The sequence below is a fragment of the Triturus cristatus genome, chromosome 12, assembly GCF_964204655.1.
Source record: "Triturus cristatus chromosome 12, aTriCri1.1, whole genome shotgun sequence".
NCBI lineage: Eukaryota > Metazoa > Chordata > Amphibia > Caudata > Salamandridae > Triturus > Triturus cristatus.
In genome coordinates, this window is record NC_140595.1 from 107,707,883 (window position 1) to 107,735,086 (window position 27,204).

Sequence of the window (27,204 nt, forward strand, 5' to 3'; positions counted from 1 at the left end):
ACTGTATGGGTGGATGAGTGTGTGTATGGGTGTGTTAGTGAGTGAATGACTGTCTCAATAGTGTCTTTATGAGTAACTACATGTTTTAAACTAGTATATGTGACTATTGGTGTATATAAGTGAGTATATGTGAGAGTGAGAGATTGAAAGAGTTCCTGTATGAATAAGTATGTGTTTCTATAAGTGATTGTTTAAAAGACTAAGTATGTGTAAGTTTCCGTAGAAGTAAGTGTGGTGGTGTGTGTATAACTGTATATGCAAGTAAATGTATGTTTGATTCTTTATTAGCATGAGTGACTATGTGTGTGAGTAACTCTATGGATGAGTGGCATTGTGTAACAGGATGTATAGGTGTATGAGTACATATGATGAGTGAGTACATGTATGAGTGACTGTATAGGACTGTTGGTGAATGAGTGGATGTGTATGTGGATCTTAGAATTACTGAAGAGGTTGTTGTAACTGGTATTGGTATGTCCATTGTTTTGAAAATGTTAGTCTCTATTTTTGAATGTGTGTATCAAAGGTTATATTAGGGTGAGAGGAGGTCTGCCACACTATCACAAGGATGATGTCATCAGTGATGTCATCAGTGATGTCATTTGAGATGTCATCAGTGATGTCATGAGTGATGTCACTGACCATGTCATGAGTGATGTAATATGTGACGTCATCAGCAGTGCATTGCGGGCGCGCGAGTTATAGTTAGCTGAACTAACTATAACGGGGGAATTTCAATGGTTTTGTACAAGTGAAAAGTCCAGCTAACTATAACACCCCTGAAACCTATGGTTTTTTCAGTGAATTTCTGAGGTTTTTTAAATGCTAATTCCTAACTATAACATGCCTGAAACCTATGGTTTTTTCTGTGAATTTCAAAGGTTTTTTAAATGCTAATTTCTAACTATGCCTACAGAGATAGGACATGTGAAGAAAGAAGAAAAAATGCACAGAAAGAAAAAAAAGAAGTGCAGAAAGAAGCAACAGAAGTCCTCAAAGATGAAGAAAAGTGCAGGAAGAAGGATAACGTGCAGAAAGAACAAAAAGAAGAGCAGAAAGAAGCCTTGTTGCAAAATCATCCTGTACCCTCAACTTTTTCAGACGGATACTGGTGGTAACTGAGTCTGACTAACCAGTCCTAGAGCCAGTGCTATGTTAAAAGACACTTAGAATACAGTGAAAACACCTACATACACTAGGGAACATTATCCGTTGGGGTCCCCCTGTGATTAGCATGACTTCCTCTGTAAGCCCCTAGTATATAATAGGGCAGGGGGATTAAAACTACCTCTTAAAACAGGCCAAAGGGCGTTTTTGCACACGTTAACTCAGGCCCCGTCCCCTCCCTTCCCCACTGTGTAAACACGCCCTGTTGAGAGATTAAGTCCCCTTGAATCCTAAGGGTCCCTAGGGTCAAACTAGACCACTAGGTACCTCCAGTAAGCGCCACAGAGCTGCGTTGCAGAGAGATGTAAAAAGGGGCTTGGCCTCAGAACACCTGTCTGCAGCGCAGCTCCCTGGCGCATACTGGAGATGCCTGTTGGGCTAGTTGGCCCTCAGGGACCCTCAGTATTGAAGAGGAATTAATTCCCCAACTTACAACTCGCCAGGGGGCGCGTTTGCAGAGTGCTGCAAGGAGGGGGCGTGGCCTCCGGCGCGATGCCAGTCTTTTATTTATTTAAATTTTTTAAGAAGGGGGGCTGTGTGGTTCCCCTTCTTATTCTAATTTATTGGCCCTGATGACCCCATCCCCCAGGGCCTGTCTCCTAATTATATTATTTTGACCCCAATCCCCAGGGCCGGCCACTGTTTTTTATTATTTTTAAAAAATATATATTTATAGACACACCTAGGACATGCTGGACAAACCGTACGTACCTATCACCATGACGATTTGCGTGATATTCATTAAAAGGCGACAATGCATACAATGAATCCACGTGGAATGTATTTACACCACTAGTGAAGCTCTGACATGTCTGATGCCCTACCGTGCCTGATCCCGGTAGACACCCTTGTCGTTTATTTATACAAACATGGGTAGCTATTGACGGGCACATTTAATACACATGCACGCCAAGCCATTCAAAGGGGATTCGACAAAAATTCGACCAAAACTATGCAAGAAACCCCCCTCACGGTTAATAAGACACACATCCACTGCCGGATGTGTAATACTTTTTATTTTACTCTCTGGAAAGGGGACGAACATCACTTGAGAGTCACAGCGCGCTCCTGGCAGAGCCCAATGCTGTGTTACACCCACCATTGCCTCCTGCTGAGTGCCACACACCTCTGTGTTGTATTCCACTAGCTAGTGCATATGCTATGACGCTCTCTAGCCCATGTGCACTGTAACACCACCCCGTGAATATGTCATGCCACACTTGTCTTCACACGGGTTATATTGCCCCATCTAACGTGCCTTCCTCGATGCCTATGTTATAACGCACAGTGCAATGCCATACATATTACAATCTGGGATCCATATCTTTGTCACAGTGCATATGCAACGTTACACTCCCCAGCACATATTTTATATTACAACTTTGGAGACTAGTTAGGTTACACAACACTGCCCTGTGCATATTACACTCCAAGGCGCATATCGCATAGCACGCGCTAGTGCCTGTGCTATCTCGCGCTCTCCAATGAATCTGTCACTGCGCACAATGTATTGCATATTATATTTCACGCCCGGTTCATCTTATATCACACTTTTTGGTGCATAGTTTATACCATACACTATATCTAGTTTTCATTTTCAATCGTGCTCTCAGGACTATGTTCTATATAACACTGTGTTCACCTACCCTTTTCACGGGCATTACATTTTGCGATAGGGGTTGGAGGGTCAGGGGGTGTTTCTGCCAAGTGAGCCCGGAGTCACAGTCACAAACGTCCTCTTCTTCCTGAATAAAAGTGAGATTATGCTGCATACTTGTTCATATTTTAAGTAGTTCGCACAGACACACGTTTTAAAAACAATAAAGTTCCTAATACCCGCCTTCTCTGAACAGTTAGCTTGCTGCCCCAGCCCCCTCCTCCCTATCCTCTGTTGTGTGAATCCATGGACTAGCCTCCTCCCTCCTGCCATGCATGGTCTGATGTGCTGCCACTGCCCTCAATTTAGTATGATGTACCAGTCCACTCCTCCTGCCCTCCATTGCCCAATTCTATGCCCCATCATTGACCTCCTGCTTAAACTCTGTGCTTAGCTTGCTGCCCCTATTCTCCTTCCCCCTGCCCTCCGATGTCTTTGTGCATGTCCCTGCTCCATCCTTTTTGCCCACCATGTTCCATGGACCTGCCACTCCTATCTACTCTGAGTGTTCTGTTGAGCTGCCACTCCCCTCCCACCTGCCTAGCATTGTCAGATGACTGTAACCTGTCCCTGCCACCCTGCCTGTCCACATGCCATGCCCCTATCCTCTTCCTCCTGTCCTACATGGTCCATTGTACTGCCACACCCTTCTGCCCTCCCTGGTCTGTTGTGGTGCAACTGCTCCTCCTGCCTGCCCCGTGCGGTCTGTTGTGAGGCCCCTTCCCCTGAACTTTCTTGTCTGTGCACAGGTCATGACCCTCCCTTCTATCCTCCATCGTCCTTTGTGCATGCCCCTGCACCCTCCTTCTTGCCCATCATAGCCATTGTGCTGCCACTAACCCTCCCACTTGCCATGCATGGTCTTCTGTGCTGCCATGGCCCCTCCCACCTTCCCTGTGTGGTCAGTTAGCTGCCCCTGACCCCCTCCCACCTTCCCTCTATGGTCTGTGTGTATGCCATCACAGTCTCACTGTTGCTCTTCATGGTGTGTCTTGCTTCTAGTGCCCATCCTGCCTGACCTCCATGGCTATCTTGCTGCTCCTGCCCTGCCCCCTTGCCCCCAGCCCTCTGTTTACATGTGCAGACCCCTACTCCCTCCCTCCTGGCTTGTCTGTTCCATTGTAATGCCCCTGATCCGTCCCTCCTGCCCTTTATGGTCTGTTATGCTGCAGCTTTCTCTCCTGTCTGTCCATTATGGTCAGCTAGCTACCATTGCCTCTTGCCCCTCTGTTTTCTGTTGTCCATGTGCATGGTCCTGTCCCCTCCCTCTTGCTTTCTATGGATTGTTGTGCTGCACTCCCGTCCCGCATGCCCTGTGTGGTGTATTGTGCTGCTGCAAACCCTGATGCCTGCCCTGCAGGGTTAGTTTGGTGCACCTCTCCATGTCCCTCCTGTCCTCTGTTATCCAAGTCCATGTCCCTACCCCATTTTCTTCCATGATCCAATGTACCATACTTGCGAACATTTTGAACTTGGTAAGAGGGAGATTTGGAAAAAAAACTGGGGTATTGATTTTCCCCTTTGAGTTACATTGAAAAAGAGGAGATTGTAGACAGGAGACAGATCAAATAAAGCCCATTTGAGCTTAAAAACATTGGACGTTTCCTGGCTGAATCGGGTCTGTTGGCATGTATGGTTGTACTACCATTGCCTCTTCCTTCTGCCCACAATTGTCTATTACATTGCCACAGCCTCTCTTGCAAGTCCTGTATTGTTGGTTTGTTGCCCCTGCCCCCAGTGGCGGCTGGTGACATTTGAAAGTGGTGAGGCGTCAAACGTGTGGTGGAACGCACCGCGGCGAGCGAGCGCGCCCGATCAGCATAAGGAGGGTTCGGGGGGGTCCCCCCCCGAGAAAATGTGGAAAAAGAGTGGGCAAATGGTGCATTTTCAAGCAAATTTGAGAAAGCAAGATGGTTAAAAAAGCAATTGTGAAAGTACAGTTATTACATTAATAAAGAGATGTCAATGTCATATTAATAACATAGGTAGTTCTTTATTCAGTATAATCACAGAACTGCATAGCAGACTTCGAGATAACAATGCTGAGTACCATTCATACATAGCACATTTGCCATCAAAATGTTCTTTTTTTGAAGCATTCACCTTAACTGTTTGAGCTCGTAAAATAAGTAAAGCAGTGGCAGCTGGTGATTTTTCAAAGTGTAAAAAAGTTAGAACCAACTGAGCCCAACTGATATAAGTCAAGATCAGGGGGAGGGGGTTCTTCATCTAAGAAGTTTTTGAAAGAAAAAAAGGGCAAATAGTGCATTTTAAGCTAATTTAGACAAAAAAATGAAAAAGCAATAAGAATCTAGACCACACATAGGGTGCACGACAACTGAGCTGCCTCTTTGTTAATGGCATTATTGTAAGGAGGGAGGCTGAACACTTCTAGTAAAGTACACCTGCACCTCAGTAAGCAGTCTAGGGACATAGTGTTGGACTAAACCTGACTTGTATTTTTATTTGTCACAAATCTAACAAAAAATAAAAACATAAGTTGGCAGTGTAAGGCACAAGACCCACCATGAAAGCTTTAATGTGAAAACACACTTCCTTCTGTAATTACTAAAACATACACAGCGACAGTCCTATTCTGCCTCAGCATTGTGGCTTTTATTGAAAAAAGGACACTAGATGGAATACATAATCTCCCAAATACATTCTGTAACTATTTCTCACAGCGAAACATCGATCACATGCATCAGTGTACACTGTTGTTGCTCTATAAAATATAAAAGCCAACAGTTGAAAAACTGCTGAAAAAAATATTTAAAAATCATAACAAATCACAACAGTGCATTACTGCTGCATAATCAGTAGTTTTGCCTGTAAATTGGACAGTCACCCGAGGTCAGCTCTGTACCCCCAGAAACATCAAAGTCCAAGTTCATATAGGTGTTTTGCAAGGTATAGGAGATTGCATGCACTTTACTTGCTGCAGACAATGTTTGTGGTAGTACCAGAGAAATAAACAGTAAAAGCAGCCTTCCAGACCATAAAACAGGAGCACAAACATAACAAAAAAAACTGCCTACTCTTTCCCATTATTAAACGTTACCTCACTGTGTTAGTGATGACTTCACTCGGCCTCAGGAGTCTGCTGAGAAAAGGGTTCCCACTTCACCTCTACTCTCGCCTTCTGTCAGCAGAATCTGTTGCGCAAATTGCACTGCATTTTACGCTACTAAGTTAAAGGCATCAAATGGCGTGCCAGCCACCTAGCTTAGGCGGCAAGGAGCCTTTGATGTGGTTTCTAACACTTGCAACAATGTGAAACTCTATGTAGGTATTCTGGGTTTGCAGACCTCTTTACAGCACTAAAGTGAAATAACATGCGCTCTCTGACATACTTTGGGTGCTCTCATACACCAATCTATAAATAGAAGCAGATCGGCTTAGTTTGGCACACATGTATCCATGTCAAAAAGTTGTGGCGGAACCTGCCATTGAGCAGCACTGATACTTGGACCTGAATCCAAAAGTGGACCCAGCTTTAATTTTAAGAACCCTGAGTGAAAGTGCACCCTGCTTTAATTTGAAGAACCCTGAGTGCTTTCTGCCCTCTTACTCTCCCTGCTCTGCCAGTGGCTCTCTAATTACCCATCTGCCTCCTTCTACCCCTCTCTGACTCTGCCCTGCTCCGTGCTCTCTCTCGCCGCTCTGACTGCCCCTCTGTCTCTGCCCTCTTACAGTCAGAGCTCTCTCTCTGGCCCAACTGCCTCTCTCCTACCTCCTGCAACTCTCTGTCTCTGCCCCACTGCTCTCTCTGCCTCCCAGGCTCTCTTTCTCTGCCCTCCTACTCTCCCCGCTCTGCCTGTCCTCTAACTGCCCCTCTGTCTCTGCCTTGCTCCTCTGTCCCTGCCCTGCTCCACACTCTTTCTCTCGCCGCTCTGACTGCCCCTCTGTCTCTGCCCTTCTCTGCCCTCTTACACTCAGAGCTCTGTCTCTGGCCCAACTGCCCCTCTCCCTCCTCCTGCCACTCTCTGCCTTCGAGGCTCTTCCCCCTCTTACTCTCCCCGCTCTGCCTGTCCTTTGACTGCCCCTTTGTCTCTTCCCTGCTCCTCTGTCCCTGCCCTGCTCCACGCTCTATCTCACGCCACTCTGATTGCCCCAAAAAACCACAAACATACTTTAATTTTATTCTAAACCAAAGGAATGTTACCACTTTTCTGTGATATACAAGCTGATGAATATACTATAACAGAATTGTCGGTATATGTATTCAGTATTTCTTATATATAAATATATCACACTCGTGTAAAATCCAATATTTACAGTCATAAACATGTAGTGATTAAATACATTCTTTAGTTGTTTCTAAGTATAACTATAATAAAGAAACTTTGAACATAACCTAAGGGAAATCCCATCCTACAGCCAGTCAGATGGAGCCATAAAATACAAATCACTCACCTCGTGAGACAGGGTTGAGAGTCTGCAGAGCACCATCTGGACTCTGCAAGCAGTGACGCAGCCACGAGTCCCAGACAACTGAAGTGGGCACCTAAGCAACCTTCCCTTCATGCTGCCATCGTGTCCAGGGGTCTTCTGCTGGCTGCCAGACAGTCCATCACTGTGTAGTGCTGTAGACGTGTGATGCACCTACAATTCAACACCGGAAACAGAAAACTCGAGTCTGCGCAGTGTGTCTTCAGGAATCATGTGGATACACTGCACAGAATCAATTTCTACGCTTCCTGTCTGCCTGGAGCATCTACCCCACCCCTTGCCAACTCCTCACAGGGTGGGACCAACCCACCGTGACGAGTTGGAAATGGGTGGGGTAGCCATGCTCTTCACTCCCTGATTGACTTGAAGCCCCTGCACTACAGGGCTTAAGCCTGAAGCGCCCGGGGCTAACTTTACCCCCACGTCATCAGGGGGTGGAGACTGATCCTTTGAGCTATGTGTTTGCCGAGCTGATGACCTCACAGACCTCAGGTCGGTGAGCTCTTCAGCCCGGCAAATAGTTTGCCCAACGTCACTCAGCGTCAGTGACTCAGGCTGGCATTGTGCATTACTTATGGCCCCATTCACAGAAAACAAGGATGGCATGTATACTATTTACCGACCGAATTTAGGTGAGTGCAGCAGCCTGCATTTTTAATAACATAAACTGCAAACTGTTTTTATTGTGGAGATGGACGGTGATGATGGGGACAAAAGTAAAGGGGGCGGAGCCCCGACGCCCGGTACGAGAAACCGCCACTGCCTGCCCCCCTTTCCACTGCCCTCCATAGTCTGTTGTGCTGCCACGGCCCTTCCTGCCTGCTCAGTGTGGTTAAATTGTTGCCTTTGCACCCTCCTACCTGCCTTCAATTTTCAGAGTCCGTGCCCCTGGCCTCTGCCTCTCAACAGTATCCTAATGAACAACTAGATTGCTAACATTCTATATTTATTACAAAAGTGTGGAACGACTGACGTCATCTTGATGTAATCAAAACTGTAATACCTAGAGCATTTCCTTTAGAAATTACATATATGAGAGGGTCTTATTGGCATCAAAATTATGGTTAGTGCTCTAAAAGACTAAAATAAGGACATATTTTCTGAGTTTTCAAATAGCGACAAAGCACTTTTAAATTATTTGTTATCTTTATGTTTTTTTATCCAGTTGACCACTTGATTAAATGTTGCACTTAGGGGAGAGGATGTGGTGTTACTTCCAGAACTGCAGACTTTGCAACTGGGGAAATCACTTAGTCTCCCCATGTCTACAACCAAAATGAATTTGTTCTTGTGTGATGTAACCAATGCTCATGTAAAGCACTCCAATACCTGACAAGTCTGCACTATATAACACTGCAAAAACACAAAATAATAAGTGTTTTGCACACTTCTGTCATTGGGCTATATGTGGGCTACATCTGGGTGATTTTGGGCTACATTTGGGCTCTTTTGTCTCCGGTGGCCATCTTGGGAGATTTATTTGTTATGAAGTTTCCTAATTTCCTCATGTACTGCAGTCTCCTCAGTAGGAAATGCTTTCAGTTTTTTACTTTGATTCCATCATGAAGGTATTCAGATATGTCACACATTTGCCATAAATTCTGAATGTTAGCACTCTAGTTGCTCATTAGATCACTGTAGTAAAACTACTGTTCACCATGGAAGTCTGCTCCTGGCATTAAAAGTGCATGTTTCAGTCTGCATGTCAGAATTTTTTAATGAAATAGAAGAGGATTTGAGAAGTCACTCAAAATGTGCCCTCATTTTCTTTCTTCAGCATTAATCATAATTTCTATGGCAAAATGAATCCCCTCATTGTGTTCCTTTTTAAATTAAATGTTTTAAGTGTTACCAGTTTATTCCAATCAAGATGGCTTCAGGTGTGCCATACTTTTGTCATAATGAAGACAGTAAGCGCTCTAGTTGTTTTTAAGAACACTCTGGGACATTCTGTCATTTGGCTATACTTGGGCTACATCTGGGTGATATTTGGGCTACATTTGGGCTCTTTTGTCTCTGGTGGCCATCTTGGGAGACTTATTTGTTATGAAGTTTCCTAATTTCCTCATTTACTGCAGTCTCCTCAGTAGGAAATACTTTCAGTTTTTTACTTTGATTCCATCAAGAAGGCATTCAGATGTGTCACACATTTGCCATAAATTCAGAATGTTAGCACTCTTTTTGCTCATTAGATCACTGTAGTAAAGCTACTGCTCACCAGGGAAAACTGCTGCTGGTATTGAAAGTGCATGTTTCAGTCTGCATGTCAGAATTTTTTAATGAAATAGAAGAGGATTTGAGAAGTGCCTTTTTAAAGTTTCGTTTTTAACCTGTTTTTAATGTTCGTCGGCTCAGATCCAATGTAAATATACTGTACACTGTATATTGTATTTGTATTTTGTACTTTTTATGTTGATTTTTAATCAGCGAAATAAAGATTTACTGAACACTCAAAATGTGCCCTATTTTTCTTTCTGCAGCACTAATCATACTTTTTATGGAAAAATGAACCCCCTCATTTTGTTCCTTTTTAAATTAAATGTTTTAAGAGTTACCACTTTAATCCAAGCAAGATGGCTTCAGGTGTGCCATACGTTTATCATAAGTAGGACTGTTAGCGCTCTAGTCGTTCTTTGGAACACTCTGGGAAGCTGCAGTAGAACACAAAGGAATCAACTGACAGTCTCTGCCCTTGTTGGATGTACATGTTTTACTGAGAATGTCAGACTTCATTCTCACATGACTGAGAAAGATAATGTGAATTTACAGAAAATAAGCTCTCGGTTTAGCTTATAGATCACCTTCCAAACCTCTGTGGGAAAAGCATGAGAACATTTTTTTCTCTCAATCATGATTTCCCAGCAGAAGGCTTTTTCACATGGTGAAATCACCTTAGAACAAACCACAATTCCTAAATGAGTATGGTACCATCAACAAATGATTTATAATGTAACTAAAGTCTTAAAGCCTTCTATTAACTGCAATGCTTTTTAATGAGGTGCTATCATGTATATTGGTCCCAAGATGGCTGCCAACACTTCTTGGATGAAGTGCTGACAGCCAATCAGATCTCAGGATGAGATGTGTGGTTAGGCTCCGCCCACATATATATGATTTTACTTTTGATTTTCTCAGGAACTACTGAACAGATTGACTCCATATATGCAAAAGGCACATCCCTGAGCTGAGGACTACCTCTCTGCCAAATTTCAAGTAATTCTGTTCAGCCGTTCGGGCTGTACCTTGGACTAAAGGTCCCTATGGAAAATTGCATGGGGAAAACGCGTTTTGGGACCCCCCTTTTTTCTCAAACCCCGCTTGACGAATCCTCCCGAAACTTTCAGGGTAGGAGCGGAGCGGAGCGCCCCACCTATTTTGAAAATTTCGCGAGGATTCGTCAACCGGCGCCAATGTTATTCCAAATAGAATGTTGCGGATTTCCACCGCGCGCCCACTTTACGCAGTTAGTGCCGTGGATGGGCCATGTACGCTCGATGCGCTTCGCGCACCGTGCGCACGTGGTGGACATATTATGCGCTTCGTTGTGAAAGATAAATATTTATATACAGTTTAAATTAGGTCTTATATGCCATGCGCAAATGGTGCCCTACGGGCACAATTTGCACACGGGGTGGGGAGATTGTGGATATTTTTTTTTTTAATAAATTTTTTTACCGTACGCGTACGGTAAGCGTAATCGGCAAATTTGCGTAAAAAAATTAAAATGAATTGTTGGCCTTTGGGGGTTCTTTGGGGACACATTTAGCAAGCCTAGGTGGTTGGGAGCTGTCTAAACAGTCCCTTTACATGTTTATTCACTTTGTTTTTCATCCCCCCCTTAGAGTCCGAGAGAGAAAATGGCGGCCGCCGCTTCCTGGTTTCGAGCGATTCGAATGTTTACTAAGATCTAACAGCCAATCAGAATCGCGCTCGCGCACGTCACCGTACGCGTACGGTAAGCGCACCGTAAGCTGGCTCAGATATATATATTGATTTAAAGGCTATTTTCTCAGAATCTACTGAACAGATTTACACCAAACCTACAAAAGGCACTTCCTTGACCTGTAGACTACCTCTCTGCCAAATTTCAAGGAACTCTGTTCAGCCGTTCGGGCTGTAGCTGTGTCTAAAGGTCCTATGGAAAAATGCATGGGAAAAACGCGTTTTGGGACCCCCCTTTTATCTCAGCCCCCGCTTGACGAATCCCCCCGAGACTGTCAGGGTAGGAGCGGAGCACAGCGCCCCACCTATTTTGAAAATTTAGCGAGGATTCGTCGACCGGCTCCAAAGTTATTCAAAATAGAATGTTGCGGTTTTCCTATGGAAACAGGGTCCTAACTATAACTACCTACTGGCGACCGCCAGTAGGTAATATATATATATATCTTATTACCTTTACAAAAATGATTATACTATAAATACAAATTATTAGTTTAATAATATTTTCTAATTAGCTATATGTAAATAAATATATATATTAATATATATATGTGTGTTTTACTTTTTGAAAATATTTTTTTTTTATTTTTTTTTAACTATTACACATATATTTTTTTACATTAGTGTCATTAATAATATATTTAATGTTTACTATTTACAAATATATATATTTAAAGAAACAATACTTTATACAATGATATAAGAGACAGTGATTTTTTTTCTCGAAATGTTTGTAATTTACTTGATAAGTATAGCATAACTATATTTTTGACATTGATATTTATGTCACAATATTTTTGTATGGGGATATTTGGGGGGTTGATATTTTGTCAGTGAACCGGGCCAAAAAAATCCAACATTAAAAATATAGGCAATGCATACTAACATTCTGAGGAATGTGCACGTGTACACAACTGTTATTTCTGCTCCGATAACCAGCTCACCTTCAACATTGCAAATTGAATACTAAGGGGCTCATGACGATGTTGGAGTTGCCACCGACAGACAACATCTTGGACTCAGGTCTGACCGACCTGAGGTCAGCAGATCCGACCGCCTGATTATGATGCGACCGACCACCGTTCGGTCAAATTTCCACTGTTCTTTATGGGAGCTTGCGTTACGGCCATAAAATGACCATAATACAGGCTCCTAAAGAGAAATGGGTGCATGTGTAAAACCCTGCACAATGGTACCAGCCATACAGTGCAGGGTTTCACAGGGGGAGGGTACCCTAGGTACCCCCTTCACCACTAAACTTAGACCACGGGGGTAAAGGGGCCCTGCTAGGTACCCCCAAAGTCACTTTCCGACAGCCTTTCCATGTCGGAAAGGCCGGCACGGAAAGGTTGTCAGAAACCAACATCGTAATACCGACGGCACAAACGCCATCCAAAGGTGATTACGGTGCGGTTCCGATCGACAGGAACACTCCGAGCGCTGGCCAGAACTGAGTCAGAATGACCGTCTGCTTTACATTCCGACCGCAAACTTATAATCAGGCTTCGGGCCACAAACCGATCGAGTCTGCTGGAAAGTCTCTGACCACGGTTGGGAAGCTTCTGACTAGAGTTCAGAGGTTTTCCAACCGACATCATTATTGGCCCCTAAATAATCGGAAACATGCAACAAGCAGTGATAATAATGAACTCATAAAATTAAAAACATGAAAACCTGAATCAGAGTGAATACATTTTGGAAATGTATAGTTCATTGGGAAGTATTTTGTTTGTAATGGGTAGGTAACATGGAAGCAAGCATGGATTCCCACAGAAGGGGTATGGTGCCAAATGCTTTGAGACAATATCCTATTAGGCTGTGAATTCCTGCAACTGTAGTCACTTTATAGATTATAGAATAGATTGCTACACCAGAAGCATTCGCCTACCTTTCAGAGTCCAGAAGCTCTTCATGACGGCTTACTGTAGACAGCCACTGCAACACTCGCACTTGGCGGTCACACTGCTGGTTGTTCGCAAAGTGCAGAGATAGATTCCTCCGAGTCAAAGGATTAACTAGGTGCCAGACAAGAGGAAACATTTTTATGTGTGCCCATAGTGACCATACATATTCTCAAGACAATCCTTCATGTTAATACTACTTGTGTATTTCACAACTAAAGCACTGACAAATGATCTAGCTACAACTGCTGGTCATCATCTATATTTATATCAATGCATGATGGAGAAATATGTGAACTGCTTTGGGCTGCAAGTTTTCAGCCATTATAAACTACGTTTGTGTTTTATGCATTTATGCAACTATGGTCTCAATCTTCAAAATAAAAGGTGCTCTTTGAGGCAGTCTAAGGAGACTTAGTGGCATATTTATAGGCCCCTATTGCAACCACGTCCCTTTTAGTGACGTTTTGATGGTGATGGGAGGTTTGTTTTATTTACAAGGCAGCGTTAAGCAACTTAGCGTGGGTTAATGCTGCATTGCAAATAAGGCACTCTTTCACGCTGCACTTAGCGTGAAAGGGGTGGGCAATGGGTGTTGTGGTGGGCATTCCACCACAACACCCATTGATTTTGACGCTGCCTCCTATTTAAAAGAGCAGCATAAATAGGAGGCAGGAAAAATCTGGTCTTCAACAGGCGAAATTAGGAAAAATGCTTTATTTCTCCTCGTTTTCGCTGTGTCCACGTGTGCTGCGTTGTGCAGCGCACGTGGAAAGAGTAAAATGCCAATGATTGTTTACAAGCAGGAATATCCCCTTCCTGCACAATAACAATCATTTAAAAAAATGCAGTTTTGCAACTTCTATATGTGCTTCATTAACCAGCGCACATAGAAGTTACAAAACGGCATTTAAAGATTGTTTATGTGCAGGAAGGGGGACCTTCCTGCACATAAACAATCTTCCCCTCAACAAGGGCACCTTTGCACTATGGTGCAACGGTGCATGCATGGCATTAGGCAGCTTAATTTAATACCAGCGCAGGGGGAAACGCAGGGCTGCACCGTATTCTTATAAATACAGTGCAGCCCTGTGTTTCTAAAATGACAAAGTGTGTTGTTAGCCTTCTTGGCTTAACAATACGATACGCCACTTTTTAGTAAATATGCCCTCTTGTATCACAAAGGAGAGACAGAGCTGATTTTCGCTCTTTGTATTAAAGGTTCTCCTTTGCAATGTGTTGCAAGGCTTCCATATGTATTTTTCTAATGTTACCTATATTACAAGTCTTGTTGTATACTAACTTGGTCGTTGCTTGTGGACTAAATGCATCAGAATGCAGGTGCAGGCCGAGAAAGCAGGCCACTAGTTTAAACGGTGCAGCTAATTCAAATGTGTGCTCGACAGCAATGCCTGTTTTTTGAGACTCATATTAACAAGCTGGAAAAGCAATATTTTCCTGATGCACTTTTTATAAACACAACTATGGCAGCTGAAATATGCTATGAGAGAAACCTCAAATAGTGTATAACAATCTCACAGTGTAAAACACTAACCATTGTGTACTGAGTTTGGGGTACAATGCAGGGTTCTACATACCACCTACAGGTGAGAGATCCTCTAACAGGTTTTGTCTGACTCCTAGCACTTTTACCTACTTCAGCATAACTCGGAGTTGGGTAGGAGACACTTGCCAGTTTTCCTTTTTTCAAAAAAAGTCATAAAACGTCCTTTTAGGGTTTAGAAAAAATGCACCATGTGTGAACACAGTGAGGTGGGGTGTAACACTACCCCTTCCCAGCACTGACAGCTTGTTAAACACTGTTCACCATAACCCTCATCTTTATGCAGGAGATCCGTCAGGTTGACTGAACTTCTTTCAACAGTTAAGAGGAATCACAGTGGCTATTCCAGCATTGCTCAGCTTTTTGATGTCCTTCTTTATACTGTGTGATGTGCATGAGCTGTAATTATACTTATATACATACACAAACAGAATATAGTAACAAAGCTATTGGTGGTAGAAAGTAAATAAAATGCCACAAAAAAGATTTTAAATTCCCCACTGTGACCACCTTAGCGTACAACAAGTCCTCTGAAGTAATTAAATAGCATGACAAATGCACCACATTGAAAAGCATCAGGAGAGATCATTTTATAAGGGATGTTGATTGTAAACGTCAACCTTTTAACTGATAGCTCTTCAAGGAAAGATGTCAGCAGGCAGTTCTATCCCACCCTAACTATTTTTTTAAGTGATTTTGTTATTAGCTCCTGCGGGTGGGTGTATACTCAATAAGAACATGGTACGGAACAATAACTATTTCTGCAGTAAAGATTATCGTCTATAGCTTTGCATATCCCAAAGAATATTCCGTCAGCATCAGCTAAAGATCTCAGAGTCATTTTACATGCAACTCCTTTAGCCTCATTTTGCTTCAGTAAGGGCCATCACTAGATTCAAGAGAACCAATGGCATGCTCATAGCCATTAGGATAACCCATAGTTTTTCCCATGCAACTAAGGGGCTCATTACGATGGCTAGCGGATTTGGTCTGTCCGCTACCGTAGCGGTGATTGGGTCCGACCGCCATGCGTGCGGCAGCCCCGCCTATTCAATTATGATGGAACCGCCACTGCTGCCGTCGGATTCCGCACCTTTAACATTGCGGCGGTGGCTGCTGACAGCAGCACTGCCGCGATGTTGAAAGGGGCATGTTGTGCATTTCACTGCACTACGTGGCAGGCACTACACTGTGCCTGCCACTTGGTGCAGTGAAATGTAGGGGGTACCATGGGTACACCCCCAGTGCACCCACACCTCCCCGCCCGCAATGGGCCCCTGAAGACATTCTCCGCCAGCCTTTTAATGGTGGTTCAACCGCCACAGAAAGGCTGGCTTCCGCCGGCATCGTAATTGTGCCGGCGGAGCCTAGCAGGCTCCGCCGCCATTGTGAGCATGCTGACCGCTCTGCCCGGCAATTGTGACAATTGCTACAGGCGGTAAAGCGGCGGCCGGACCTTCCCACCGCCATCACAATGTGGCGGGGGTAAATCTCATGATGATGGTGGAATGATCGCCACCACCGGCCTGGCGGTGTCTATTTTTCCCCTAAGTCTAAAGCTTATTTTAGGTCCACAAAGGCCACATACATAGAGCCCTTTCCGATTTTCACAAATTTACAATATGAAAGTAAAAACTGAAAGACAAAGGCCGAGGTGCTGCTTTTGGGCTGAAAGCCAAACACTAAGGGCCTGATTACGAGTTTGGTGGTGCGGGAGCTTGAGACCTGCTCCTGCACCGCCAAACCCATGTGCCCACCAGGTTATGAGTTCCCTCATGTTTGGCAGGCTTTTTTTGGCAGTCCCAAAGCGAGGCCTCTGAAAATGGGCACCACAATGGGATTGCCCCCAAAACATCCTGCATGGCATGGACTGTAAAATCCATGCCGTGCAGGAACTGGGGTGCATGCACACAGGGGGGCATATGTTCTGCCCCCCTGCATTCATCCCCATGCACATGGGGTACACAAGTCCCTGTAGGGCCCCCTTTGTTTCAGGACCGCCAGCCTTTTCATGAAGGAAAGATCTCCTTTACACTGCTGGAGGTCCTGAAACTTATATTATGCATGGAGTTGCCTCAGGGGCACCAATAGCATATTACTGTGGCCCTGACTGCCACGCCACCTCCAGGTAAAGGCGGTTCCCTAGTGGCTGTGGCTGTGCAATGGCCGTCGACTGCCCATTTTGTAATGGGACAGTCCGACTGCCAGTGCAGCAGTGGCTGGACAGCGACCACGTGCCACATAGTTAGACGTTTAGTGTTTTTAGCTTTTTATGGGTTTTAAAGTGCCCTTTAGTAATATAATTTATTTTAGGATGTTTTATGTACTTAAGGAGAAACAAATTTCCCTAAAGTCTTAAAACATCTAAAAATGTGTTCAGCAACAGATGCTTTGCAGAGTTGCATAACTGGTATATATACACATGAAATAGTAAGAACCTAAAAGATGGAGGCAATTACAGAAGTATGCCTCTCCGTGAAAAACTTTCTAATCCCAGTTTGGGGTGTATAATCTGGGATCAATGTCTAAACAGTTAAACTCACATTGATGAATCACATTTATAAATAGCTGATTTGCAGTTTCCAGAAAGAGGACTATTGCCAGAAAATCTGACAGTGGTCGCTTGGTTTCCATGTAAATGAGTCTAAAATGACTGAACAAGGTGAATTGATCAAATGAAAGAAACAGTACAGGGTTCAATATTTTTTATAATGCTCAATATTAGAGGTAGGAGCCCCTATTCCACTATATTCTTGAAGATAAAAGGATGAAAAGCATTGTGAATTATTAGACTATGATCAAACAACATTATAAGGTTCACATTAGTATGTTAATGCAAACCACAATTTACATGGGAACCAACATGTGAATATACTCTTTTACTATTACAATAGTGGTAGAATACCTAAATTGTGCTAGGGTAAAATATATCTTGGAGTATAGGGAATGCAATCAGGTTAACTGACAGAATGTCGAAACCATAAATTGTGCTACCAAACAATAGTTTCCAAAATATCGATAAAAAAAATACTGTTTTTCCATACATATAATGGTAAGCACAAAAATATAGATAAAAAAAAGATTGTTATACACTAATATCAAAACAAAATGTACAAAAATATCATATATATGTGTATATATATATATATATATATATACATATATATTGTAAATATTAAATATTTTAACTTGCAATAGTAATATAATGTTAATTAAATGTATAAATAATATTTAAAGATATATATAAAAATATACTTATTTAAACACACACATATATGTATATGTGTATCTTGATGTACACATATATAAATTAAAACTGAAATTAAAAACGTTAATTATGATAAATATTATAATTGTCTGTTTTTTAATATTGTAATATATCAAGTGTATATATATATATATATATGTATATATATATATATATATATATAAAAATATATAAACATATACATACAAATGAAAATAAAAGCTATAACAAAGAAAGTAGAAAACACTTTAAAAACATTATATTTTAATTATACATAAAAAGTAAACAATAGAAAAAATACGTTTATTAAAATATATTTAAAATAACATACATTTCTTAATATAAAAATATAAAATAACAAATAATAATACATAATTAAACAATACTAACAAAACTATTACATTTTAGAAATAATAAATATACAATTCCCATTCAGTCAATACAACAGTAGGGAATGACCTGGTTGTTTTCTATCTAATTATCCTGCTGGTCTTCTTCTTTTCCCCTCAGGTCTTTCTTTCACAGTCGTGGCTGTATTAGTGAGTGGGTTTATGAGTTGCTGTATGGGTGAGGAAGTGGATGTGTGTGTAGATATATGAATCAGTGAGTGGGTATGTAAGCACTGGTATGGGTTTGTGAATGGTTGTGTGTGAGTTGATGTATGAGTGGGGTATGAGTGGGTGTGTTAGTGATTTTGGGGATGATGTAATCAGTGATGTCACTAAGTCAAGACAGAGTGATGTAATATGTGAGTTCATAAGCAGTGCATTACAGGTGCGAACTATAGTTAGCTCAGATAACTATTACTGCTGAATTTCACTGGTTTTGTACAAGTGAAACCCGAGCCTTACTATAACATCCCTGTAACCAGTGCCCCCATCCCATATCGAGAAATATTATAATTTTATCTATAAATGGCATGTTGTGCTTATCCACTCCATTAGCCCCCTACTCCATCCCCCCTTCCACTTGAACATTTATTTGACAATGTCTTTGTCTAAGGTCACGGCCCATATTTTTCACACAGTGGGCACGTCCCTTGAAGGCCACAGGTTGAGCAAATGATGGGAAACAGTTTTGCGTGATTCTGGCCTTGTAACGGTGGGTCAATGTTCCCCAAATTACAAAACACTATCTCTAATTCGGGACACACTGCTCTAATATAAAGACAAAGTATCTACGGTGTTTTGCTGATTGTAGAGACGGTTCCTCTGATTGCGGGTGCACTTCGTCTCAGAACCTTTTTTAAATTGCCAGGTAATTTAATTCAGAGAACTGTCTCTCTAAATATGTGACACCGTTGTTGTAAAGTTGGGCATTATACCCCTAATATAAGACCTTTGTCCCTCTGAAGGCAGGATGCTGCTTTGCTGATTGCAGCACTCTGTTTCTCCTAGTGTAAAACACAACTCATCTGTAGGGCTCCCGGTTTTATGGTATTTATTTTTTTGACATTCCCGTCTGTATTTATCCATATTAATTTTTTGCTAATTTTATCTGTATTTATCCATATTTATTTTGGGCTTTGTGAAAAAAATAAAGCTGAAATTAGCATATTTCCACATTTATTGAACCGATAAAGATGCACTCATGCTTGAATGCCTGCCAGGTATCAATGCTCTGAACACCAGCTGAAGATAAATCAATGCACTTATATGAGAATGTGCAAATTTCAGTATCAACCTAATGTATATCTACTGCTGTTAAAGCCTCTTTCCTAAAATCCCTTTCTTTTTTAACCCTCTTACCAATCTATCCACACAGCTATTGGCTTGACAGTCATGGCAGACAGAATTTAAAAATTACTCAAAAAGCAATCCAATTTCCGTTTTTAGCCACATTTGAAAATAAATACGGACACAAAAATAAATGTTTTCTGTGTGTATTAATCTGTAAAAATCAGTAAAAACGGAAAACAGGGAGCCTTACTCATCTGATTAAGGTGCCATTCCTCTATTTATAGGACACTTATTTGCAGATGTGTGGCACTGTTCATCTGACTGTGATACACTGTTCCTTTGATTGTGTGTTGGGTGACACTGTTCGTCTCATTGTGAGTCACTGTTCCTATAATTTTGAGACAATCTTCCTCTGATTGAGAGACACTGTTCCTCTGAATGTGAGACAATCTTTCTCTGATTGAGCGACCCTGTTTCTCGGAGTGTGAGACACTGTTCTTCTGATTGTGATACACTGTACCTGTAATTGTGAGACACTAATTCTAATTGTGAAACACCATGCCTCTAATTGCGAGACACTGTGCACTTAATAATGCAACACTGCACCTATAATGGTGAGACACTGTTCCTCTAATTGTGAGACACTGCACCTTTAGTTGTGATATACTGTACATTTAATTGCTGCACACTATTCCTCTAATCGCTGTACAATGTTGCTCTATTTGTGGACAGCACTTCTCTAATTTGATTAGCTGTGGATCTTTGAATTAATGACTCTTGGCATTTTGAACGGATATCTTGATTATGTCTTTGGCAACTCAGGTTTTTTAAATGCTAATTTCTAACTATAACGTCTGTGAAACCTGTGGTTTTGTCAGTGAATTTTATATATATGTATTCAATCTCTTCTCACTCTTGCAAGGAAGGAATCAGCACCCATGTTGTAGTCTGAAAGTATTTAATCCGCAAAGGACACGATCCATGTGTTTTGGCTCGTCCGAACCTTGATAACGATATAAGACGTCATTGTAGCTTCCTTATTTAAATGCACAAATGCCTCCAGTTGCCAAAATCAACAAAGGACTACATATTACATTAATCCAAAAAGCTGGCGGCTATATTAGCCTGGTCACAATGCGAAAATTCAGATATTCATACAGTAAAGAAAAGAAAACAAATATGAATATGCACACAAAGTCATTTTAGCATATCTTGCACCATGACTGCCGTGCCTGTATGTTCGTCAACGTGACTTGTTCATAATAAACATACTTACGATTGCAAACATCAACATAAACAATGGACTACACATTACTTTAAAGTGAAAGGCTATCGACCATATTGATCTGGGCACGTTGCGTATTATAATGGTTCTTACGCGAAATAAAAGAACCAAAGGGGTGTTATTATACACACACTACCCTAAATAAAGTTCTAGCAATTATAGTTCCATTTCATTCACAGCTCATTTGAGATATCATGAGTGATGTCACTGACCATGTCATGAATGATGTAATTTCTGAGGTCATAAGCAGTGCATTGCGGGGGTGTAAGTTATAGTGAGCTCAGGTAACTATAACTGCTGAATTCCACTGGTTTTGTACGAGTGACATCTGAGTTTACCTACAACATCCCTGTAATCTTTGTTTTTTCAGCGAATTTCTAGTTTTTTTTTAACAATAAGTAAGATGCCTATGAAAATGGATGGTGGGGGGTTGGAAGCAGGGCCTGGCATTGTGCTACCCCCATCCAAGATTGCTGCTCCTGCCTCCCCTCCTCCTTGCCATCGATTGTCCATGTCCATGCCCCTACTCCCTCTTTACAGCCCTGTGTGGCCGTTGTTCTTCCACTGGGCTTCCCGCCTTCTCTTTTAGCTTGCTGTCCCATCCACTTCCTCTCTATCTTCTATTGTCTGAATCCATGCACTAGCCTCCTCTGTCCTGCATTGCAAAGTCTGATGTGCTGCCACTGCCCTTCATTTAGCATGATGTCCCAGTCAACTCCTCCTGCCTTCCATTGCCCCATCATTGACCTCCTGTTTAACCTCTGTGCTTAGCTTACTGCCCCTACTCTCCTTTCCCCTGCCCTACGATGTCTGTGTGCATGCCCCTGCTCCATCCTTTTTGCCCACCATGTTCCATGGACCTGCCCTTCCTATCTACTCTGAGTTATCTGTTGAGCTGCTCCTCCCACCTGCCTAGCATTGTCAGATTACTGTAACCTGTCCCTGCCATCTCCACTCAGCCTGTCTATGTGCCATGTCCCTATACCCATCCTCCTGTCCTACATGGTCCATCTTACTGCCACACCCTTCTGCCCCCCCTGGTCTGTTGTGCTGCAACTGCTCCTCCTGCCTGCCCCACATGGTCTGTTGTGAGGCCCCTTCCCCTGAACTCTCTTGTCTGTGCCCAGCTCCTACCCCTCTATAGGAAGAGGTCTCTGTATATATTATACAAAAGTGAGGTATAGTGTGCAAAGAGTCCAGTGGAATGCCAAAGGTAGGCAGAGGTAAAGTTAGATAGCACCTCACTCTCTGTGGTAGTGTGGTCGAGCAGTAAGGCAGTATCAGAGGACAGTGTTAAGCATGTGTTGTAAACCCCCAGTCAGCAAATTAATTCACAAACTCACAGACTGAACTTCAGACCAATTGTTTTCGTATAAAAATATTCTTTTAGTTATTTTATTTTCGAGAACCAAGCAAGCCTGGCACAAATAAGCAATAAATACTTTACAGTAGTAATGCGAATGAAATACACTTTGAATGATAATTCTATCTGCACTTTGGTTTGATCCACAGTATGGATGCAGATAAATGCAATAATTAGTAAATGCAGTACATATACTTGAATAGGCTTTTTTATTAAAATAGCAGGCGAGTAACTTTTGAGGTTACTAGGCTACACAGAGTAGTATACACACAGAATACCAGTCAATGTTATCCTATGGAGGAAAATAGTGTTATCAGTTTTGAGGTAAGTATTTGGTAGTGGGAGTTGAAGTTCTGGGGGTAGACTCAGGGGTCCCCCAGGGTCAAGGATGCCTTCTAGTTAAATCCTCAGTGGCACTATGGCGGCCGGTTGCAGAGTGCTGAGGCCCAATGTTATCCAATACGGGATGGGGAGCCCCCTGTTGGAAGCTGCTGGCAAGCAGGCCACTTGGTTGTGGGAGCAAAGCTTCTGGACTTTCGCTCCGGGCAAATGGGGAAACAAAGTAGCACCAAATGTGCCCCCACAGGGGCACTAGGGCGGCCGGGAGCCGGCTGCAGCTTAGATGTCGGGCGCCCTTTTGTGTTCAATGGGGAACCTCCGGTTTGCGATGGCACTGCAGGCTTGAGGACAAAGGTCTTCTGGGTGCAACCACCACTTCGAGAGGTACGTTGGGAAGTTAGGGGTTGGTTAGGCACCGTTGCTGTGGGCACACAAAGCCGTGTGGCGTCGGGTGCAGGGGTGCCTTTTGGGGTCGTATCTTCTTACCAGCTCCTGGTCTCGGTTGGGGGGACCTTCCGGATTTAGGCTACAGGTGTCGGCTGGAGCTTGAGGCAGGTCAGGGGTCGCCGGATCTCAGGTCAGGATCACCAGGGTGACCTCCTCATGGTGTTTGCCCATTCGAGCTCAGGCTGTGGATGGCGGCTGCAGAGTTGAGCGGATTCGCTGTGTCCGGCTGGAGCCAGAGGTTGCAGATGAACAAATCCAGTGTTCACGGGAGACAAAGTCTTTGTGCTTGAAGGCAGGCAGGTCCTCCAGGGTTTTTGAGGTTTCTGGCTGCAGGACACACCGGGATTTCACAGGAGCAGGTTCGAGGGGAAGACAGGCCGGTAGGGCTGGGGCCAAGTAATTTTTTCCTCTTGTTAGCTGCTGCACGGCTGTTCAATCCTTCTTCTTTTTCTTCTTGTAGTTTCTTCTTGTCTGAGGAAGCAAGGTTCAGTTGTGTGCCTAAATACTAGATTTAGGAGTGTTACAGGTCGGTAAAAGGCAGGGACCAATGGGTCCCTTCCCTGGGGTGGGTACACCCCCTATCGTGCCACCCTCCAGTGGGAGGGGAATATGAGCCTGTCCCTGGTTGGCTGGGTGATCCCATCTTCAAGATAGAGTGGACTGAGAGTTGTGCTTCACCTCGCCCCTCCCACCTGAGGGGTGGAGTTGGCAGAGGTGGGAACACCTCTCTTCCTCACTTGGTTTTCCCACTGGTTCTCCCGCCCAAAGTGGGGGTCAGAACCAGTGGGGACCAGCTGCTGAGAGCAGCAAGTGGCCTGGGGAAGCTCACAAAGGCGGCAAGCCTTTGAAGCTTCCCCTTCGTGAACCCTGCCCATCCTGGGGGAGGAGGCTTGGCACCTCGTCCCAGGATGCGCATTGTTTCAGGCCCCAGAGAGCAGCAGGCTCGCAACCCAGGGGTCCAGAAACATGTCTGGTGGTGGCAGCAGAAAGCAGCCACTCAGCCTGGACCCTAGTGGTGGGTTAGTTTTCAGGGGGCATCTATAAGATGCCCTCTGTGTGCATTTGTCATTAAATCCCACACTGCCATCATTCCGTGTAGCCATTATGATGCTGTGGAGTTCGTAATCACAAACTCCCAGCACCATATACTCTTAATGGCAGCACTGCAATTACAATGTCTAAGAATGGACTTAGACACTGTAGGGGTGCAGGGCTCATGCACCTGTACCCTCACCACTGGTATAGCGCACCCAGCTAGAGGGGTGACTGATCTGTGCTAGGACAGTGGGTTGAAGGAATGGTACACAGAGATGTGTGCCATTTCGACTCTTCACTTTGTACTGTACTAAAACACGCAGCCTGCAAAGGCAGTGTTTGTGTATGGAAAGGTACAGGACCTCTAAGGGTGGCACAATAAGTGTGGCAGGCCTTAGAGGCCTTCTCTGGTCACAGTGCCCTGGGTACCTGTGGTACCATGTACCAGGGGCTGACCTGTGGCCAGAGATGCCAATTGGCTTTAGGCTTCAATGCAGTTTTAGGGAAAGAACATAGGCCCTGGGTACCTGATTAGCAGGAGCCCAGGACACACTCAGTCAAAGTACATCAGCAATTCAGCAAGAAGTGGGGAAAACCATGCAGAAAGAGGATACTTTCTCACACCCTCCCTTCTATCCTCCATGGTACTTTGTGCATGCCTCTGCCCCCTTCTTCTTGCCCATCATGGCCATTGTGCTGTCACTACCCTCCCGCTTGCCATGCATGGTCTTCTGTGCTGTCACAGCCCCTCCCAACATCCCTGTTTGGTCAGCTAGCTGCCCTTGACCACCTCCCACCTTCCCGCCATGGTCTGTGTGTCTGCCATCATAGTCTCACTGTTGTTCTCCATGGTGTGTCTTGTTTCTAGCGCCTATCCTGCCTGACCTCCATGGTCATCTTGCTGCTCCTGCCCTGCCCCCTTGCCCCCAGCCCTCTGTTTTACAAGTGTAAGCCCCTATTTCCTCAGTCCTGGTTTGTCTGTTCAATTGTAATGCCCCTGATTCCTCCCTCCTGCCCATTATGGTCCGTTATGCTGCAGCTTTCTCTCCTGTCTATCCATTATGGTCAGCTTGCTGCGATTGCCTCTTTCCCCTCTGTTCTCTGTTGTCCATGTGCTTGGTCCTGTCCCCTCCCTATTGCTCTCCATGGACTGTTGTACTGCACTGCCGTCCCGCATGCCCTGTGTGGTGTATTGTGCTGCTGCAAACCCTGATGCCTGCCCTGTAAGGTCTGTTTGGTGGAACCTTTCCATGTCTTCCTGTCCTCTGTTATCCAAGTCCATGTCCCTACCCCAATTCCTCCTGCCTTGATCCAATGTACCATACTTGCTCACATTGTGAACTTGGTAAGAGGGAGATTTTGAAAAAAAAAATGGAGAATTTATTTACCCCATTGACTTACATTGAAAAAGAGGAGATTGTAGACAGGAGACAGACAAAATAAAGTTCATTTGGGCTTAAAAACATTGGGCGCTTCCTGGCTGAATCGGGTCTGTTTGCAAGTATGGTTGTACTACCAATGCCTCTTGCTTCTGCCCACAATGGTCTATTATATTGCCACAGCCTCTCTTGCCAGTCCTGTATTGTTGTTTTTTTGCCCCTGCCCCCCTTCCCACTGCCCTCCATAGTCTGTTGTGCTGCCACTGCCCTTCCTGCCTGCCCAGTGTGGTCAAATTGTTGCCTCTACACCCTCCTACCTGCCTTCAATTTTCAGAGTCCGTGCCCCTGGCCTCTGCCTCTCAAGAGTATCCCAATGAACCACTAGATTGCTAACATTCTATATTTATTACAAAAGTGTGGAACGCCTGACGTCATCTGGATGTAATCAAAACTGTAATACCTAGAGTATTTCCTTTAGAAATTACATATATGAGAGGGTCTTATTTGCATCGAAATTATGGTTAGTGCTCTAAAAAACTAAAATGAGAACATATTTTCTGAGTTCCCAAATAGCAACAACGCACTTTTAAATTATTTGTTAACTTTATTTTTTTTATCCAGTTGACCATTTGATTAAATGTTGCACTTAGGGGAGAGGATGTGGTGTTACTTCCAGAGCTCCAAACTTTGCAACTGGGGAACCAGGTTGGAGTTTCTGCTTCAGCTCGACATTCTGTGATTCTGGTCAATCCACTTAATCTCCCCATGCCTACAACCAAAATGAATTAGTCCTTGTGTGATCTGACCAATGGTCATGTAAAGCACTCCAATACCTGACCAGTCTGCACTATATAGAACTGCAAAAAAACCAAAAAATAAAATGTGTTTTCCACACTTCTGTCATTGGGCTGTACGTGGGCTACATCTGGGTGAATTGTGTGCTACATTTGGGCTCCTTTTTGTCCGGTGGACATCTTGGGAGACTTCAATTCAATTCAATACACTTTATTTGATAGGATTTAGAAACATAGATCATAAAAGTGTACATAAAAACAGTAAATCCTCTTTCTTAATACAGTACAATGAGAATTAATTAAAACCAGTAGGTAAAAACAGGTGTTACAAAGACCGGCTCAGAGCAACTTCAGTTTAACAGAATAGTAAAGTTCAATGTTTCGCAAGATCAATATCAAAAACTTTGTGCAAGATAAGCAATAAGGGGTCCAAGAAAGATGCAACAATCCAATACCTGACCAGTCTGCACTATATAAAACTGCAAAAAAAAGCAAACAATATAGTGTTTTGCACATTTCTGTCATTGGGCTATACGTGGACTACATCTGGTTGATATTTGTGCTATATTTGGGCTCTTTTTCTCTGGTGGCCATCTTGGGAGACTTATTTGTTATGAAGTTTCCTAAATTCCTCATTTACTGCAGTCTCCTCAGCGGGAAATGCTTTCAGTTTTTTACTCTGATTACAGCAAGAAGGCATTCAGTTGTGTCACACATTTGCCATAAATTCAGAATGTTAGCACTCTAGTTGCTCATTAGATCACTGTAGTAAAGCTACAGCTCACCAGGGAGTTGTAAGTCTGCTGCTGGTATTGAAAGTGATGTTTCAGTCTGCATGTCAGAGTTTTTTTTATGAAATAGAAGAGGATTTGAGAAGTCACTCAAAATGTGCTCTAATTTTTCTGTCTGCAGCACTAATCATAATTTCTATGGCAAAATGAACCCCCTCATTTTGT

At 43.3% G+C, this 27,204-nt stretch overlaps 1 protein-coding gene across 2 annotated transcripts in view; it reads right to left on the bottom strand.

Moving 5' to 3' along the window:
* Positions 1-27,204, bottom strand: part of LOC146772768 (rho guanine nucleotide exchange factor 11-like) — a 319,232-nt gene that overhangs the window by 276,276 nt on the left and 15,752 nt on the right. For both annotated transcript variants that reach the window (XM_085639976.1, XM_085639975.1), the window contains exon 2: positions 13,104-13,230. The gene's annotated coding sequence lies outside the window, so the exon portion shown is untranslated. The remainder of the gene's footprint in view (positions 1-13,103; positions 13,231-27,204) is intronic.